General features: G+C 40.7%; 1 long non-coding RNA gene across 1 annotated transcript in view; it reads right to left on the minus strand.

The window, feature by feature from the left end:
• Positions 1 to 206: 206 nt before the first annotated feature.
• LOC140710821 (uncharacterized) overlaps positions 207 to 17704 on the minus strand; it is a 49094-nt gene continuing 31596 nt past the window's right edge. Inside the window, exons 4-5 of the long non-coding RNA XR_012091892.1 lie at positions 3291 to 3392; positions 207 to 1476 (exon numbers count right to left, since the gene is read on the minus strand). This is a non-coding gene — a long non-coding RNA (uncharacterized lncRNA). The remainder of the gene's footprint in view (positions 1477 to 3290; positions 3393 to 17704) is intronic.

Below are 17704 nucleotides of genomic sequence, written 5' to 3' on the forward strand. Positions count from 1 at the left end.
AAATCGCTTACACCCCTGCCCAGCCCAATCCTCTCAGAACCCTGGACAAAACTGATGACTTTTGACAAGAGGACCTTGTCATCTTCCAGGACCTCAACGTCACCACCTTTAGATGGGATTTCCCAAATGCACTTTCCAAAGTGAAAGAGCAGAAGGAAATACAACAGACCCCTGCAGTTGCAACAAATGAAAGAACAGCTTAAAAGGCATATTTAGTTTGAGTAGGAGCCGCAGTCAGGCAAGCTATTTCTGCAGATCTTTAGATTTACAAAATGATCATTTCCAAAGTGTGTTGATTCCATACCGATATCTACTCAATTTAAAGACAACTATTTATTGCAGCCAACCTGAGAAACAGAGTAAAATGCCATCACTAAACAAAACAAACACACATACACACACGCGCGCGCACAGATACACACAGAAACACACACATGCACAGATATACACACGGCAAGTATGAGCTTCCCCAACCAAAACTTTCAGAATAAAGGAGTTACAGACGGCTTTTGGAGTCACTGAATTTTTATTTACTTTTTTTGAGATGAGATCTCACTCTGTCTCCCAGGCTGGGTGCAGTGGGGCAATCATAGCTCACTGCAGCCTTGAACTCCTGAGCCCAAACAATCCTCCCTGCTCAGCCTCCTGTGTAGCTGGGATTACACCACCACACCTGGCTAAATAATTTTTTTTTTTTTTTTTTGTAGAGAGGGGTCTCACTATGTTGCCCACGTTGGTCTTGAAATCCTGGCCTCAAGCCATCCTCCGGCATCAGACTCCTAAATTGCAGAGATTACAGGCATGAGTCATTGTGCCAGGCCAAGAGCCACTGAATTTTATAAACACACACACAATAATTGTATCAAGGTCTGTTCTAAAGGGTTGATAGATATTAACCCATTTGATCCCCATGAAAAACTTACGAAGTGGGTACTTTCATTACTTACAAGGGAAAGTCTCCACTAGTAAACAGAAGAGGTGTGACTCAAGCCCAGTTAGTCTTGCCTTTACAATTCATGCTTTGGCCTCTCCTCTATGCTACCTGTCCACATTCTGGTTGGGAAATTCCTCCTTCAAACCACTACCTGGCTCTGTAGCTAGCCAGGTATGCCCTCTGTTAAACGAAAATCTCTTGAAAACTAATATACTAGAGAATGCTGTGTGTGGCTAGATCAACACTGATCTAAATACCAAAAACTTGGGGGTGGAAAATGATTACAAACAAGTATGAGACAATGCTGGGTGTTCAATTGTTCTACTGCAAAATGTGGTGTATCAGAAAGCCTCAGGGATAGGGTTGCAGTTGGAGGAGTTCAGTTGGGGTTCAGGATTATTAACTTCAAATTCATCTATCCTCAGACCCTAATTTGTCAAAGAAGGATAATGGATCATGTACTCATGTAATTGGCCAATTTTTGCTTCTGAACCCCAAATAGCTGGTGACATGAGGTGGTTCTCCGGGGATAGGTTTTCTCCCTTGTAAAATAAGAACAAAGAGAGAATAGATGAGTACAATTCCTCAGTTATTCTGAAAACAAAACATGCTTTGAAATGCTTATTAATGTTCCTCTGCAAAACATTGAGGAAAACATAATGATCTAAACCCTGCTTTGGCCTAATTTGAAATTGAGCCGAATTACAGATGCTATGGCTTGCCAGGTCTCCTTTTCTGGGTCCTTCCATTTATTCTTCAATATGGCAAAATTACAAGTAAAGAAAAAAAACTCTTACAGCAAATGGAATTTATTCTCCATGAAGCTGAAAAGCACTGGATAACTCGGTGACAAATAATTGACCTTCACAGGAAAGAAACTCCTCAAAAGAGCTGTCATTTTGCGTTCAGAGTTCAGTCCACAATGATCAATTCAGACAATATCCAGTGAACTGAAGAGGGGTCCGTTTTCTTTCATTTTGTTATGAAATTCAGAAGTGAGTTTAATGTGGGAATCTGGCTGAATCGCCAGTGACCTCTAATCATGCCTCAATAGATTGATACAGGGCACATGATAGCTAAAAAATGAGCTTATGCCTTCATTTTAGTCCCAGTGGTACCTTCCAAAGAGTGGATGATTCTTTAAAAGCTTTATATTGTGATTAGATGATTAAGGCTTTAGGATTGAAGTGTTATGTTCCCTTCAACTGAAACCTGCAACATGGAGTGACTTTCCAACAACTACTTGCCTAAAAGAAAAAAGCTTTAATTTCCCTAAGCATGATCCCAACCAAGGAATTCACTGATCCTTGACCAAATCAGCATTATATTCGGCTGCTTTCAGGTAGGTTGTCTCACTCGGGCAAGCAAATGAATTGGAAACACTTTTATCCAAACAAAAACAAAAACAAAAATTTTCTTTCTACGGAAGCAAGCTTTGAGCACAAACAAATTGCTCAAAGTTCATTTAGAAATAATCAACCATATGAGACTGTTAAAAGAGCCTCAAATTATGGAGGTATAATTTCAGGACATTCAATATCCCTGGAAAACAGCCCAGGCTCTTTGCTCACAATTTCTCATCAGGCCAGCGATCAGGTCCTGGAGTGAAGCCCATTATTTTCTCGTCCCAGTCCAAACTCTAAGCCATTTTGTTGCATGATTTCTTTGCCATTTCCTCATAAAGGAATTACTTGTATATGAAAAGATAATTAAGACATTTCCCCCATTTCATCTGAAGTTCTTTCATCAGTTTTAACAACCTTACCATTTAAACGTGATCACACATGAAATCTAGAGCTAACTACTGGCCCATTTGGAACAAATGAGCATCTTTTCTATATTTGTATTTACGACATCCCCTTATTTGAAAATTAAAAAAAGGCAAACAGTTTTAGAGAAAGGACCCTACTGTTGTGGATGTTTTTCATAGAGATGTGTTCTATTGTGGAATTTTTTAGGCTCTTGGCCAATTAAAGTTTTAAAGCAGACGTGTACATGAAAACCCCTGCCCCCTGACCATTTTACAGAGAAATTTTTGCATGTCTTTCTGTGTTCAAGTCCCAGAAAACCATGCACTGCGGATCAGACCCTTTGAAATTTAGGAATGCACCCATCTAGAAAAGCTGCTTTAAGAGCATATGTAACTCTGCTATGGGGCGGGAGCCTCCCATGGGAAACCTAAATCCCTTGAACTTGCTTCAAAAACCTAGGGCACCGTAGTACATGCAAGGTGGACTCCAAAGAAACAACAGGTGGCAGGAGCCACCAGCTGCCCATGTAACCCCTGTGCAAAGAGATGAGACAGACCACCCCTTGGGCATGCACCCGCTTCTGGGTCCCATTCGACTGTTTTTACCTTCATGCTCCTTTTCCTGTGCTGCCATTAGCTGAGTTTCCACCAGGGCCTTCCCAGCCCTCCCAATGGACTTCCTGCTCACGGACACCATGGCTGGCTATCCTGGAACAGTAGAGAAAAATCCTGGGACACATTAAGGAAATGGGACACGTGAAATGTGAACCACTGGGGAAGGTTTTGAGGTTCAAGAAGAGTGGGGCTGGCATCCCCTGAGCCTCCTGTTGAAGCAGGAGGGGACAAGACAGAAGACATCAGCGTCCCCACCTGTCCCGTCATGTCCTGTACACCTTGTCCCCGAGTCTGACTGCAGAGCTTGCACACCTAAACTCCTGGCCCACTGCTGAATTCTCACTGCCACCTTGGTACAAAGTTTGGCCCTGGCCTTGGGTCCCCAAGCAACTCCCTGCTGGTCTGGAGGGGTTGGAGTGACACAGGACCTCCTCAGCCATGTCCATGGGAATGAACCAGTGTGAACCTGTCCTGGACAGTCAGTTGTGGGCACCACCCACTTGCCAGCGTGGATGCCCGGGGGACTCCCTGTGAGCAAGTGTCCCATCCTTCCCCGAGCTCCACACCCTTGTCCCCAGAGGACCTCAGACCTCACGCTCCCCTCCTTCCCACCTGCTGGTACCTCACCTGAGGGATCCCTGACCTTGTTCCATCACAGGACCTCCAGGACCCCTGCACAGCCACGCTCCTCTGCGGACCTGTGTCTTCGTCCTTGCTAGAGTAGCTGGCTTGGCTGCATAGGCACCTCTTTGATTGGCCGGCTCAGCAGGCATGAGGGAGGTGGGGCAGTATGGTGCCAGGCCTCTTGCAGCCACGCCCTCCAACTAAGGTACAGCCCATGGCTGCTGTGGGCTGGAGGGTGGCTCTCCCAGACCCTTTTCTCTACAGTCTTCCAGATCCTTATTCTGGGGTAGTACACAAGGACCTGGGAGTGATGTAGGAAGCAGCCAGGGACCCTACCCTGAGGGATGGAGGCCAAGTAAGTGCCATGGCCTAAAACCTCGCCCCAGGGATCCTTGCAGCCACCCCTGCCCCTTTGGGAGGTATGGCTATCCCCCTGGAGGCGGGACCCAGGCTCCCTCCCATGCCCTGTGTGCTTCCAACATGCCCAGCTGCATCCTTTTTATCAACAGATTGTGCTTTTGTGTTCTATTTAACAACACTGTTGACTATCTACTATAGACTAAATGCTTACATCTCAAAATCCATTTATTGACATCATAACCAATGTGAGAGTATTTTGGAGGGAGTTGTTTTAGGTTGTCTTAGATCATGAAGGGAGAGCCCTCATTAATGCACTTACTGCCCTTATGAGAGACATAGTAGAGTGCTGCCTTGGGACTTCCAACAAGTTTGGCCACATGACAAACACAGCTGTCTGTCAACCAGGGAGTGGTACATGACAAGACACCAAATCTGCCAGGTTCTTGTTCTTGGACTCCTGACTTCCAGAACTATGGGAAATATAAATACGATATACAGTCTATGGTATTGCATTAGGGGAGCATAAACACAATAAGACAAGAAATTGGTACCATAAAGTGGAGGTACTGTGCTGTTGTACCTCCATATTTAAGAAGTGCATAAAATGTGTAGGCTGCTTTGGAATTGATTCATTGGTTCAGGCTGCAAGAGTTCTGAGGTGCATACTAGGAAAAGACTACTAGGGAAGTTGTAATGAAGGAAATGCTAAAGGCGATTTTGGTCAGGGGTCAGAAGTAAAATGTGAAAGATGTAGAGAAATCCTTAATCCACTTAGAGAATAACTAATCCTTTTGTTAAAAATGTGCATGATTAAGGCCATCTGATGAGGTCTCCTATGGAAAATGGGAACATGTTATTAGAAACTGTAGAAATGGGGAACATCACACATCGGGACCTATTGTGGGGGGGGGGAAGGGATAGCATTAGGAGATATACCTAATGTAAATGACGAGTTAATGGGTGCAGCACACCAACATGGCACATGTATACATATGTAACAAACCTGCACGTTGTGCACATGTACCCTAGAACTTGAAGTATAATAATAAAATAGAAAGAAACTGTAGAAAAGTCCATTCTTGTTATAAAGTGGCTGAAGACATGGCTAAATGTGTTCGTGCCCCAGTATTGTGTGGAAGGTAGAATTTCTGAGTGATGATATTGAGTATTTGGCTGACTAAATTTCTAAGCAAAGTGCGGAAGATGTGGCCCAGTTTTTCTGACTACTAGTAGCAAAATGCAATAAGAGAGAAATGATTTAAAGATAGAATTGTTAACCAAGATGGAATCAGCACTTAAAGGCTTGGAAAATTCTCAACCATTTCACATAAAAAAGAATGAGAAGGCCTGTTTTGAAGAGAGCACTGAAGGTGTGGCCATGGACTACTTGATAAGGAGATGAATATCCACCAGTGATCTCATCAGAAGCTAAGTGCCATAGGCCAGGACCATGGAAGAATTCAAAGGTGATGCCATTTTTGCCTGTGGGATCTCAGAAACCCCACTCGTCTCTGTCTCACATCACAGGATGTGAATCCCCTACATTGGAGTCTAGCTCCTTATAAGGCCCAGGTGCACCTCCATTGGGCCCTGTGAGGCTTGGGCTGCACCCTTCAGAGCCTTGGGAACATGACCAAGATTTTAAAAAGTGGGGAGTCCCAGAAGAGCCACATATTTGGTATTGCAGCCCTGGAGATCCATGGAGCTCACACCTAGAGCCACTACATGGGTAAGAGCATGTGAAATTGGGACACTGGGGCTGCCAGGAGTCATGATGGCTCAACCCCTGTCCTGGAATGCTGTGAAGGCTGGGCTGCCTCCCCAGTGTGTACATCAAGGTGGACCTCTGCCTCAGTGGGCCTAGAAGGTACAGCATGGATCCAAAAAGGATTATTCCTGAGCCTTCATGTCTAATGTGATTTACTCCATTGGATTTCAACTTGCTCCAAACCTGTGACCCCTTTCTTCTTTCCTATATCTTTCTTTTACATGGGCAATGTCTGTCCTATGTCTATTATGCCATTGTAATTTTGAAGCAAATAACATGTTTTCACAAATTCACAAAAGACAGCAAATTCCCTCAGGATGAATCACACCTTGAGGCACTTCAATAGCTGATTTAGAGGGTATTTAGATGAAATATCAGATTTTTTACTCTAGAAACAATTCTGCAATGAGTAAAGACATTGGGGGTAGAAGAGATGTAATGAATACATGATGAATGTGAGAAAGACATGAATTTGTGGGGCCAGATGCTGCAAAAAAGAAAAAAAGGAATTAAATGAAGGCCCCCTGTCTACTCCAATCCAGAGACACTGTCAAAGTCACTCTACCTGGGCTGCTCCTCTTCTTCCCCATTGACTTCCTTTTCACAAGACTTCTATGTCCTAACTTGAAACCCCACCACTCACTCCACACCCCTTCTTATAAAGCCCCTTTTTCCAGCCATTCTTCCATCCCTCTCCTCTGAACCGATGTTCTTCATCAGGTGATCAAGACAACTGTGAGGGTTAAAAGAACATTTCATGGGAGTTCACGAAAAAAACAGTCTGGAAAATCTTCTGCCCCTATGAGAAATGTTAAGAAAGCTAGAGGGTCAGCACTCTGCAGCCTTCCTCACAGGTTGAATGAAGAACTGAATCAAACGGGGAATGACAAGATGAACACATGAGAAATAACAAAGATGGCATTATAGCCAATCACACAGAAATACAAAAGATCCTCAGAGACTATTATGAACACTTCTGTGCACAAACAGTAGAAAATCTAAAGGAAATAATAAAATTCCTGAACAAACACAACCTCCCTAGATTGAACAAGGAAGAAATTGAAACACCAAACAGACTTACAATGAGTTCCAAAACTGAAGTAGTAATTAAAAAAATCTATGCACCAGAAAAAAGCCCTGGACCAGATAGACTTCCACTTGAATTCGACCAGATGTACAAAGAAGAAATGATGCGAATTCTGCCGAAATTATCCCAAAAAGTCAAGAAGGGGGTTCTCTGCCCTAATATTCTGTGAAGCAAGCATCATCATGATACCAAAATACAGCAAAGACAAAGAAAAAGAAACCTACTGACCAATATCCTGGATGAACATAGACACAAAAAACCTCAACAAAATATGGCAAACTGAATCCAGCAGCACGTTGTTGTGGGAAGTCAGGGACTCCAAATGGAGGGCCCATCTGAAACTTTAATTTGGGAAGATTGTGTTAATTCACATGCAGTAGTATTAAAAAATGACTCATATGGTTTAGTAATAGACTGGACATTAAAGGGTTATTTAAAAAACAATTGCTCCTCTGGGGGAAGGGAATGTCTGTAGGCTACTTATTTTATTTCTTAATAAATAAAAGACGAGAATCATCGTTCTACTTTGTATAGGAGGTTCAGCTCATTCTTTCCCTTAAAATGGGAAGATAAGGGCATTACCCTCCTCCCGAGGCCTCGTATGATACTCCCCATTCTGAGCCCAGAACACCCAGAACTTTGGAAATTGGCTATTGCCATGTGAGTATGTGAAGGGGAAGCTTTTCTGTCTGTTGTCCCCGCTACCGCCCATCGTGTCCATGATTATGAACTCCATGATAAATCCCCTTTCAACCCTTTTCCTCTTTCTGATGACAATCCCCCTTTATGGGACTCCAATTGGCATTATAATAATTCTTCTCAACCCTGGTATGTCCCTTTACCTCTTTGACATCCCTGGGCACCCCGGATTGCTTCTTTATGGCAGAGAACATCAGGCATGGCCACCACTGCTCCCCTCCCTCAGTATCAATGTAGATTCAGACATTCTGCTTTGTTTACCTCCAACCTGACTATTCACATACAGAGTTGTGTTAAGCCTCCTTACATGCTGTTAGTGGGAAATATCAAAATTTGGATAAATAATCAAACTGTTCAATGCATTAATTGTCATTTATACATTTGTATTAACTCCCATTTTGACTCCAGAAAGTGTAATGTTGGTCTGAGTTCAAGAAGGAATCTGGATACTGGTAACATTGCCCAGACCTTGGGAATCCTCCCCCTCAGTACATTTAATTGATGAAGTGTTCAAGCGAATTCTCAAAAGATCTAAGAGATTTGTTTTCACTTTAATTGCTATGATCATGGGCCTAATTACAGTCACTGCACTGGCCACCACTGCTGGAATGGCATTACATCAATCTATTCAAATGGCTCATTTTGTTAATGATTGGCAAGCCAATTCCGCCCAAATGTGGAATTCTCAACAAGGCATTGATCAAAAATTGGCTAATCAAATTAATGATTTAAGACAGTCTGTTATTTGGTTTGGAGATCAGGTAGTAAGTCTCAAGCATTGCATGCAAATGCAGTGCAACTGGAATACTTCTGATTTCTATATCACACTATATTCCTATAACGAGACTGATCATTCATGGGAAACGGTCAAAGGACAACTTCTGGGTAGGGAAGATAATTTATCCTGGTACGTAACTAAACTAAAGAAACACATTTTTGAAGTCTCTCAAGCTCATTTATCCATTGTGCCTGGAGCTGAGGCATTAGATCAGATGGCAGAAAGTCTTTCTGGACTAAATCCTACGACTTAGATTAAGGGACTCCTTTCTGGACTAAACCCCACGACTTTCTATTAGGGGCTCCACTGTAGTAAATTTTGGAATTATGCTTCTCTGTTTAATCAGCCTGTTTTTAACTTTGGTGTAAAACTTTGGTTCTTAACTTTGATGCCAGACCAGTCAAAGAATCGAGAGAATGAACAAGACTTCATCTCCATGGCGCATTTATATAAAAAGAAAGGGAGAGATGTTGCGGGAAGTCAGGGACCCCAAACGGAGGGACCAGCTGGAACCATGGCAGAAGAATATACATTGTGAAGATTTCATAGACATTTATCAGTTCCCAAAATTAGTACTTTTACACTTTCTTATGCCTGTCTTTGCTGCAATCTCTGAATATAAATTGTGAAGATTTCATGGACATTTGTCACTTCCCTAATAATACTCTTACGATTTCTTACGCCTGTCTTTACTTTAATCTCTTAATCCCGGTATCTTCGTAAGCTGAGAATGTATGTCACCTCAGGACCACTGTTGTACAAACTGATTTTAAAACGTATGTTTGAACAAAAAGAAATCAGTGCAACTTGAAAAAGAACAGAATAACAGCGATTTTCAGGGAACAAGGGAAGATAATCATAAGGTCTGGCTGCCTGCGGGGTCGGGTGGAATACAGCCATATTTTTCTTCTTGCAGAGAGCCTATAAATGGACGTGCAAGTAAGAGAGATATTGCTGAATTCTTTTTCCAGCAAGGAATACCCTGGGGAAGGAATGCATTCCTGGGGGGAGGTCTATAAACGGCTGCTCTAGGAGTATCTGTCTTATGCAGTTGAGATAAGGACTGAAGTACATCTGGTCTCCTGCAGTACCCTCAGGCTCACCTGGTGAAACTGAGGTCAGATTGGTTCTCTGCTCTCAAACCCTGCTTTCTGTTGTTTAAGATGTTTATCAAGACAATACATGCACAGCCAAACATAGACCCTCATCAGTAATTCTAATTTTGCCCTTGCCTTGTGATCTTGCTTTGCCCTTTGCCTTGTGATCTTTATTGGCCTCAGAAGCATGTGAACTTTGTGACCTACTCTCTGTTCATACACCCCCTCCCATTTAGAAATTCCTAATAAAACTTGCTGGTTTTGTGGTCCAGGGGACATCACAGACCTACCGATATGTGATGTTACCCCTGGAGGCCCAGCTGTAAAATTCCTCTCTTTGTACTCTTTCTCTTTATTTCTCAGACCGGCTGACACTTAGGGAAAATAGAAAGAACTTACTTTGAAATATTGGGGGCTAGCTCCCCCGATAGTACATGAAAAAGTTAATTCACCATCAAGTTAGGTTCTATTCTTGGGATGCAAGATTGGTTTAACACATGCAAATTATTAAGTGTGATTTACCACCATAAAAGCAAACACTATATGATAATCCCAATGGACACAGAAAAAGCTTTTGATAAAATCCAGCACCTCTTCATGATAACAAACCCTCAACAAACAAGGTTTCAAGGAAACACACCTTAAACTAGTAAGATATGTATATGTCAAACTCACAGCCAGCATCAATACCAAATGGGAAAAAGCTGGAAGCATTCTACTTAAGAACAGGAACAAAACAAGGATGGTCACTCTAACCTCTCCTAGTCAACATAGTACTGGAAGTCCTGGTTAGAGCCATCAAGCAAGAGAAAGAAAGAAATGGCATCCAGATAGGAAAAGAAGAAGTCAAACAATCTCTTATTGCTGTCAATATGATTCTATATGTAGAAAACCCTAATGACTCTATCAAAATGCTCCTAGAACTGATAAATGATGTCAGTAAAATTACAGGACACAAAATCAAGGTGTAAACATCAGTAACGTTTCTAGACACCAATGACACTCAAGATGAAAACCAAATGAAGAATGCAATCCCATTTATAATAGTCACAAAAAGATACTTAACAATATATCTAACCAAGGAAGTGCAAGATCTCTACAGGAAGAATTACAAAACACTGCTGAAAGAAATCATAGATCACACAAACAAATGGAAAAATATTTCATGCTCATAGAGTAGAAGAATCAATGCCATCAAAACGACCACACTGCCCAAAGCAATACACAGATTCAATGCCTTCCCAACAAACAATCATCATTTTATATAAAATTCAAAAAAAAATTTGTGAAATTCATACGGACCTCAAAAAGAGCCCAAATATTCCAAGCAATCTGAAACAAAAAGAATAAAACTGGAGACATCACACTGCCTGACTTCAAATTCTACTACAAGGCTACATTAACCAAAACACTATGGTTCAGACACACAGACCAGTAGAACAGGACAGAGAACCCAGAAATAAAGCCACACATCTACAACCATCTGACCTTCAGCAAAGTCAACAAAAACAAGCAATGAGGAAAGGCCTTTCTATTCAATAAATCATGCTGGCATAACTGGCTAGCCATATGCAGAAGACTGAAACTGGGCCCCTTTCTTTCACTATATAAAAAAATCAACTCAAGATGAGTTAAAGACTTAAATGTAAAACTTAAAACTATAAAATCCCTAGGATTTTATAGGGAAATCTAGGAAACTTAGGGAAAATCTAGGAAATACCACTATGGACATGAGCATTGCCAAAGATTTCAGGATGAAGTCAGAAAAATCAATTACAACAAAAACAAGAATAATCAAGTGGAATCTAATTAAACTAAAAACCTCTGCACAGCAAAGGAACTATCAAGAGAGTAAATAGACAACCTACAGAAGAGGTGAAAATATTTGCAAACTTTGCATTCAACGAAGATCTAATATCCAGGATCTAGAAGGAGAACAAACAAATCAACGAGCATGAAACAAGTAACACCATAAAAAACGGAGCCAAAGACATGAATGGACACTTCTCAAAAGAAAACATACTTGCAGACAACAAACATGAAAAAATGCTCAGCATCACTAAGCATCAGAGAAATGCAAGTCAAAACCACAATGAGATACAATCTCACACAAGTCAGAATGATTATTATTAAAGATCAAAAAATAACGGATATTAGCAGGGCATCAGAGAAAAGGGAATGCTTATACACTGATGGTGGGAATGGCAATGAGGGCAGCCACGGTGAAAAGCAGGTTGGAGATGTCTCAAAGAACTAAAAACAGAACTACTATTGGACCCAACAATCCCATTAATGGGTATATACCCAAAGGAAAATAAATCGTTCTACCCTAAAGACACCAGTACTAATATGTGCATCACGGCACTGTTCAAAGACATGGAATCAACTTAGGTGCCCATCAACAGTGAATTCGATAAATAAAATGTGGTGTATATATACACCATGGATTACTTCCCAGTCATAAAGAAATGAAATCATGTCCTTTGCAACAACATGGATATAGTTGGCAGACATTATCGTAAGTGCTAATGCCAAAAGAGAATACCACATACTGCATGTTCTCACTTAAAAGTGGAAGCTAAACATTATGTACACATGGACACAAAAATGGGAACAATAGGCACTGGGGCTACAAGATAGGAGAGGGAAGTTGGGGAAAGGGTTGAAAATCTACTTTTGGGTGCTAGTCTCACTATCTGGGTGATGATTTCAATTGTACCCCAAACCTCAGCATCACACAATATACCTTTGTAACAAACCTGCACATGTACTGGCTGACTCCAAAATAAGAGCTAAAGAAAAAATTAAAATGAGAATAACATAAATAGTATTACACAGTTCGTTAAAGCTTAATTATATACAACAAAGCTATAATTGATGTAAAGTGAGGTTTTTGTTATCCTTATAATTTCTCCTCACTAGAGACCCAGTAAAATCTCTTAACACAGAATGTTTAATAAAATGGCCTGGGTGTGGTGGCTGACACTTGTAATCCCTGCAATTTGGGATGTGGAAGCAGGAGATTAGCTTGAGCCCAGGAGTTTGAGACCAGCCTGGGCAACATAGCGAGACTTCCTCTCTGCATATTAAAAGGAACAAAATTAGCCGGCCATGGTGGTACATGGCTATGGTCCCAGTTACTAGGCTAGTTGAGTTGGGAGAATTACTTGAGCCCAGGTGGTCTAGGCTATAATGAGCCCTGATCACGCCACTGCACTACAGCCTGTGTAACAGAGCAAGACTCTGTCTCAAAATAAACAAAAACGATTCATTACTTTTGAAAAAAAAGAACAATTAAAATGAAGATGGCCTTCCCTACTTACAAATATAATTAATGCAAGAGGAAAATGTTACAGTAAAACCTATGTATTAGGGATTTTTTTCATATAACAACTTAGAAGAGAGAGAGCACAATTCATATTCTCAAATGTTAAAAAGCATACAGCTCTTTATTGAATTATACAGAATCTTTTCTGTTTATGAAGTTAGGTGTTTATTATTGTTGAAGCATGTTTACAGGATAAATGAGGCCAGACATTGTTACCTTAGGGGAAATAAAATAGAATATCATCAGGATTCAGTTTATACTTAAAAACTAAATTGATACACTAATTTAGTGTAGAAGTTGTCACATTTTAATTTACTTGATTGCTCGTTTTATAACGAATAATGGCAATCTATCATTTCAAGTAAGTAAAAATGTCCTGGAGTAAAATGTGGGAGATATTTGCTAGTATATATCTCTTCCTCATTGAAGTGAGGGAAAAGCATTTGTAAGCTTACTGTTTCCAGTTCCACATGTAAGGAGCTTGGAAATCTCCACTCTGTCCTAACAACAAGGAAAAGATGAAGAGACAGAAAAATCAACAACTTGTCTTTGATCCCAAAAAGAGGGAAGGACATAGTGCAATCTACCGCCCTCTAGAAGACATAGACAGGCAAACGCAAGGAATCCTGTCTTACCTGAGCAGGGATCAGGAGTGGACACCACCACTGAAAGCTTTGCAGGGCCGGGAAAACCTGGCCTGTAATTGACAGCTGAGGCCTCAGTGTGGACAACTCTGAGTATTACAAAGTCCAGGGGAACAACTCATACGGGACCAAACAATACGTTGAGATTTACCTTTATCTGCTCAATCAGGTACCCACAGCAAACATCAGAGAAAAGTCTCATACTTCCATCATGGGGAGGAGGAAAGGAACCATTTTGAAATATATCAGAGCACTCGGTTCTCTTAAAAAGTCTCCCTCGGGAGAAACTAAGTTATCCCCAACCTGCTGTAGTATAAACAGAGCTGACACAACCTGGGGGAAGGGAAGCACCCAACTCCAGTCTACTCTAGCCTTGCAGGTAAGAAGGGAAATAAACACCTCCACTCACTCTAGCAACCCTTTTCCACCTGCACTGGATGAAAAAAAATGGGCACACATTTGTGAAGTTCATAGTGAAAGGGCATAGACTCAATAAAAGCCTGAGACGTACTCATGTCCCTATACAACACGTACCTTCCCTCCACACTTCACCATCACATCACTGAAGTCCTGTGTGCATTAATCACTTTTACCTGGTACACCATGTCGGGCTATCAGGAAAACATTACAAGGCATACTGAAAGGCAGAGGCAGTATGAAGAGACGGAGCAAGCAGCAGAACCAGACATGGCAGGGATGAGGGAATCATCAGATTGGAAATTGAAAACAAGTATGATTAAAATGCTAAGGGCTCTAGTAGAAATGCTAGGGGCTTTAAAATAGAAAGTATCCAACAGCAGATGGACCATGTACATCCAGAGCTGGGAAAGTTACCCCCAAAATACTGGGGTACTTTTACCTGACATTTAACAAACAACTGTCCACAGAATGCAGGTTTTGATCAATAGGAGTTTTATCATTTGGCTCAAGTAAGGAGAACACTGGGAGCATTTTTCAAAGCAGTGTCTCCCCGAGGGAAAGTGACAGGAGAGTTTTATTGGGCAATGGAGAGTTAAGAGAGTGTGTCATCACATGCAGAGGTAGGGTCCCCGTTCCACAGACACAGTGATTCATCCTCCCTGCACATAGGTGGCATGTCACGGTATTGAAATGATAGCTCCTCTCAGGGAAGCGACTTTAGCATGGTAATGAGGAAAGTTTACTCAGGATCATCTATAGATTCCTAGGATCTATCAGGAGTTGGTTTTAACCATGTAGGTAACTGCATTCCTCACTGGGATTGGGAAGAAGCAAGCTGCAGGGCAGGACTCTAAAGCAGGCTAATTGCTCAAGTTGGTCAAATTCACGCAATCCCTGGAGACCCTCGATGTCTGCTTACACAAATTCTAAGAAACAATAAAAAAGAATTGCTATAAATTATAAGCACTGTAGCAGAAATTAAAGTGCCTTTCATGGGTTTATTAGTTGAATAGGTGTAGCTGAGGAAAGAATCTCTGAGCTTGAAGATATATCAATATAAACTTCAAAAACTGAAAAACAAATGGAACACAAAGACCGAAAAAAATGAAAACACTCTAGCTACAGAGTATAGGACAACTACAAAGGTGTAACTATGCGTAATGGAAATTCAAGGAGGTGAAGAATGGGAGAAATAATTAGAAGAAATTTTTGAAATATAGTAATTTAGAATGTCCCAAATTAATCTCAGTCACCAAACTACAAATCCAGGATGCTTAGAAAACACCAAGCAGGATAAATGCTAAAAATTGAAAAAAGACAAAAGCTACACCTAGGCCCATGATAGTCAAACTACAGAGAATTAAACATAAAGAAAGAATCCTAAAATAATATCATGGAAAACACCTTACATATGGTGGAAGAAAGACAAGAATTACCTGCAACTACTTCTCAGAAGCCATATAAGTGAGAAGAGAATGGGGTGAAATATTTCAAGTGTTGAGAGAAAAAATCCCTAACTGATATGGTTTGGATCTATGTCCCCGCCCAAATCTCATGTCAAATTGTAATGTCCAGCGTTGGAGGGGGTGCCTAGTAGGAGGTGATTGAATCATAGGAGTGGTTCTCATAAATGGTTTGGCATCATCTCCTGGGCACTGTCCTCATGATAGTGAGTGAGTCCTTGTGAGATCTCCTTGTTTAATAATGTATAGCACCGACCCCTCCCCGCCTTACTCTCTCTCTTCCTCCTGCTTTGGCCATGTGAAGTAGTGGGTCTCTCTTCATCTTCTGTCATGATTGTAAGTTTCCTAAGGCCTCCCCAGAAGCCAAGCAGATGCCGCCATGCTTCCAGTATGGCCTGCAGAACCAAGATCCAATTAAACTTCTTTTCTTTATAAATTACTCAGTCTCGGGTATTTCTTTATAGCAGTGAGAGAACAGACTAATACTCCAATATAGATTTCTATACCCTGTGCAATTATCCTTCAAATGGGAAGGAGAACCAAAGACTTTCTCAGACAAACAAAAATTAAGGGAATTTGCTGATGGTCCCCAGCTTTGAAACATGTTAGAAGAAGTTCCTTTTTCTATTTTTTAGAGATGGAGTTTCACTACATTGCCCAGGCTGGCCTCGAACTCTAGGGCTTAAGCGATTCTTCCCACCTCACCCTCCCAAGAAGCTAGGGCTACACGCACGTAACACTGAACTTGGCTAAGAAGTTCTTTAGAGAGGAGAAATACATAGGTCTGAAGCTCAGACCTACATAAAGATAAGAATACCATCAAAGAACAAATCGGGTATGGTAAAGCAGAAATATTTATGTTTCTTTTTCTTAACTGAACTAAGAGAAAACAATTTGTTCAAAATAATAATGTATCAATTATACATGCATTTATGTTTGTATATATACACTTGTATATAAGTGAAGTGAATGACAGCAATGATACAAAAGACAGGAAGGAGGAAATTGGATTTGTTTATTATAAGGTACTCACACAACCCAGGAAGTGATATACAGTTATATGAAAGTGAACTTGAATTCATTGTAAGTGTGGAGTGTAATCTCTTGGGAAACCACTAAAAAATCTAACAAATAAATATAACCGATATGCTAAGAAAGGAGAGAAAATAGAATCACACAAAATACTCACTTAAAATCACAAAAGACACATTAATAGTGGGACACAAAACTAGGAACAAAGATCAAGGACAGCAAATAGAAAACAGTCACAAATATGGTTCAGGTTTATCCAGCTATATCAATAATCACTTTGAATATCAATGGACTAAATATACCAATTAAATACAGATTGTCAGACATGATCAAAAAACAAAATCCAACTATATTTTGTCTACAAGAAATAACGTTAAAGACACATACAGATTACAGGTAAATGAATGGAGAAATATATTCCGTGCAGACAGTAATCGAAAGAAAGGAGTAGCTCTTTTAATTTCAGACAGAGCAGACTTCAAAGCAAGGAAAGTTATTATAGATAAATAAGGCATTATGTAATGATTAAGGGGTCAACTCTCCAAGAAGACTTGCAGGCCTTAACATGTAAGCGCCTCACAAGAGAACATAAAACTACAGGAGGCAAAGACCTTATTGATGTATGTGTATTGACAGAGAATAATCATATTTATTTCAGTTGTACAATTTGATGTTTTGATGGACATATGCGTTGTGAAATGATCACCACGATCAAGCTGATTAACATATTCATCATCTCACACAGTTACCATTTTCTTTTCTCCTGCTTTATTTTTGTGGTGAGAACACTTAAGGTCCACCATCCTAGCAAATTTAATGTACGCACACAATAGAGTACTGTGAACTACCCACAAGGGAAACAAAGTTTCAGTTACTTAAGATGAATAAGTTCCGGAGATCTAACATACAGCATGTGATTATAGTCAACAATAACCATTCTTCCTCACTCAAAATTCCTACCTCCTGTTAAAAACATGACTTCTTACTCTGTATACATCCACTTTGCCCTAGTGAATAGTTAACTAGAGATAGCTAGGTGAAGCCAGTGAGTGGAAAATCACATTCTTTTCAAAACTACTTTTTACTTCCTGCTGAAATAGTAGTC

This window comes from Chlorocebus sabaeus, chromosome X (genome assembly GCF_047675955.1).
Source record: "Chlorocebus sabaeus isolate Y175 chromosome X, mChlSab1.0.hap1, whole genome shotgun sequence".
Lineage (NCBI taxonomy): Eukaryota > Metazoa > Chordata > Mammalia > Primates > Cercopithecidae > Chlorocebus > Chlorocebus sabaeus.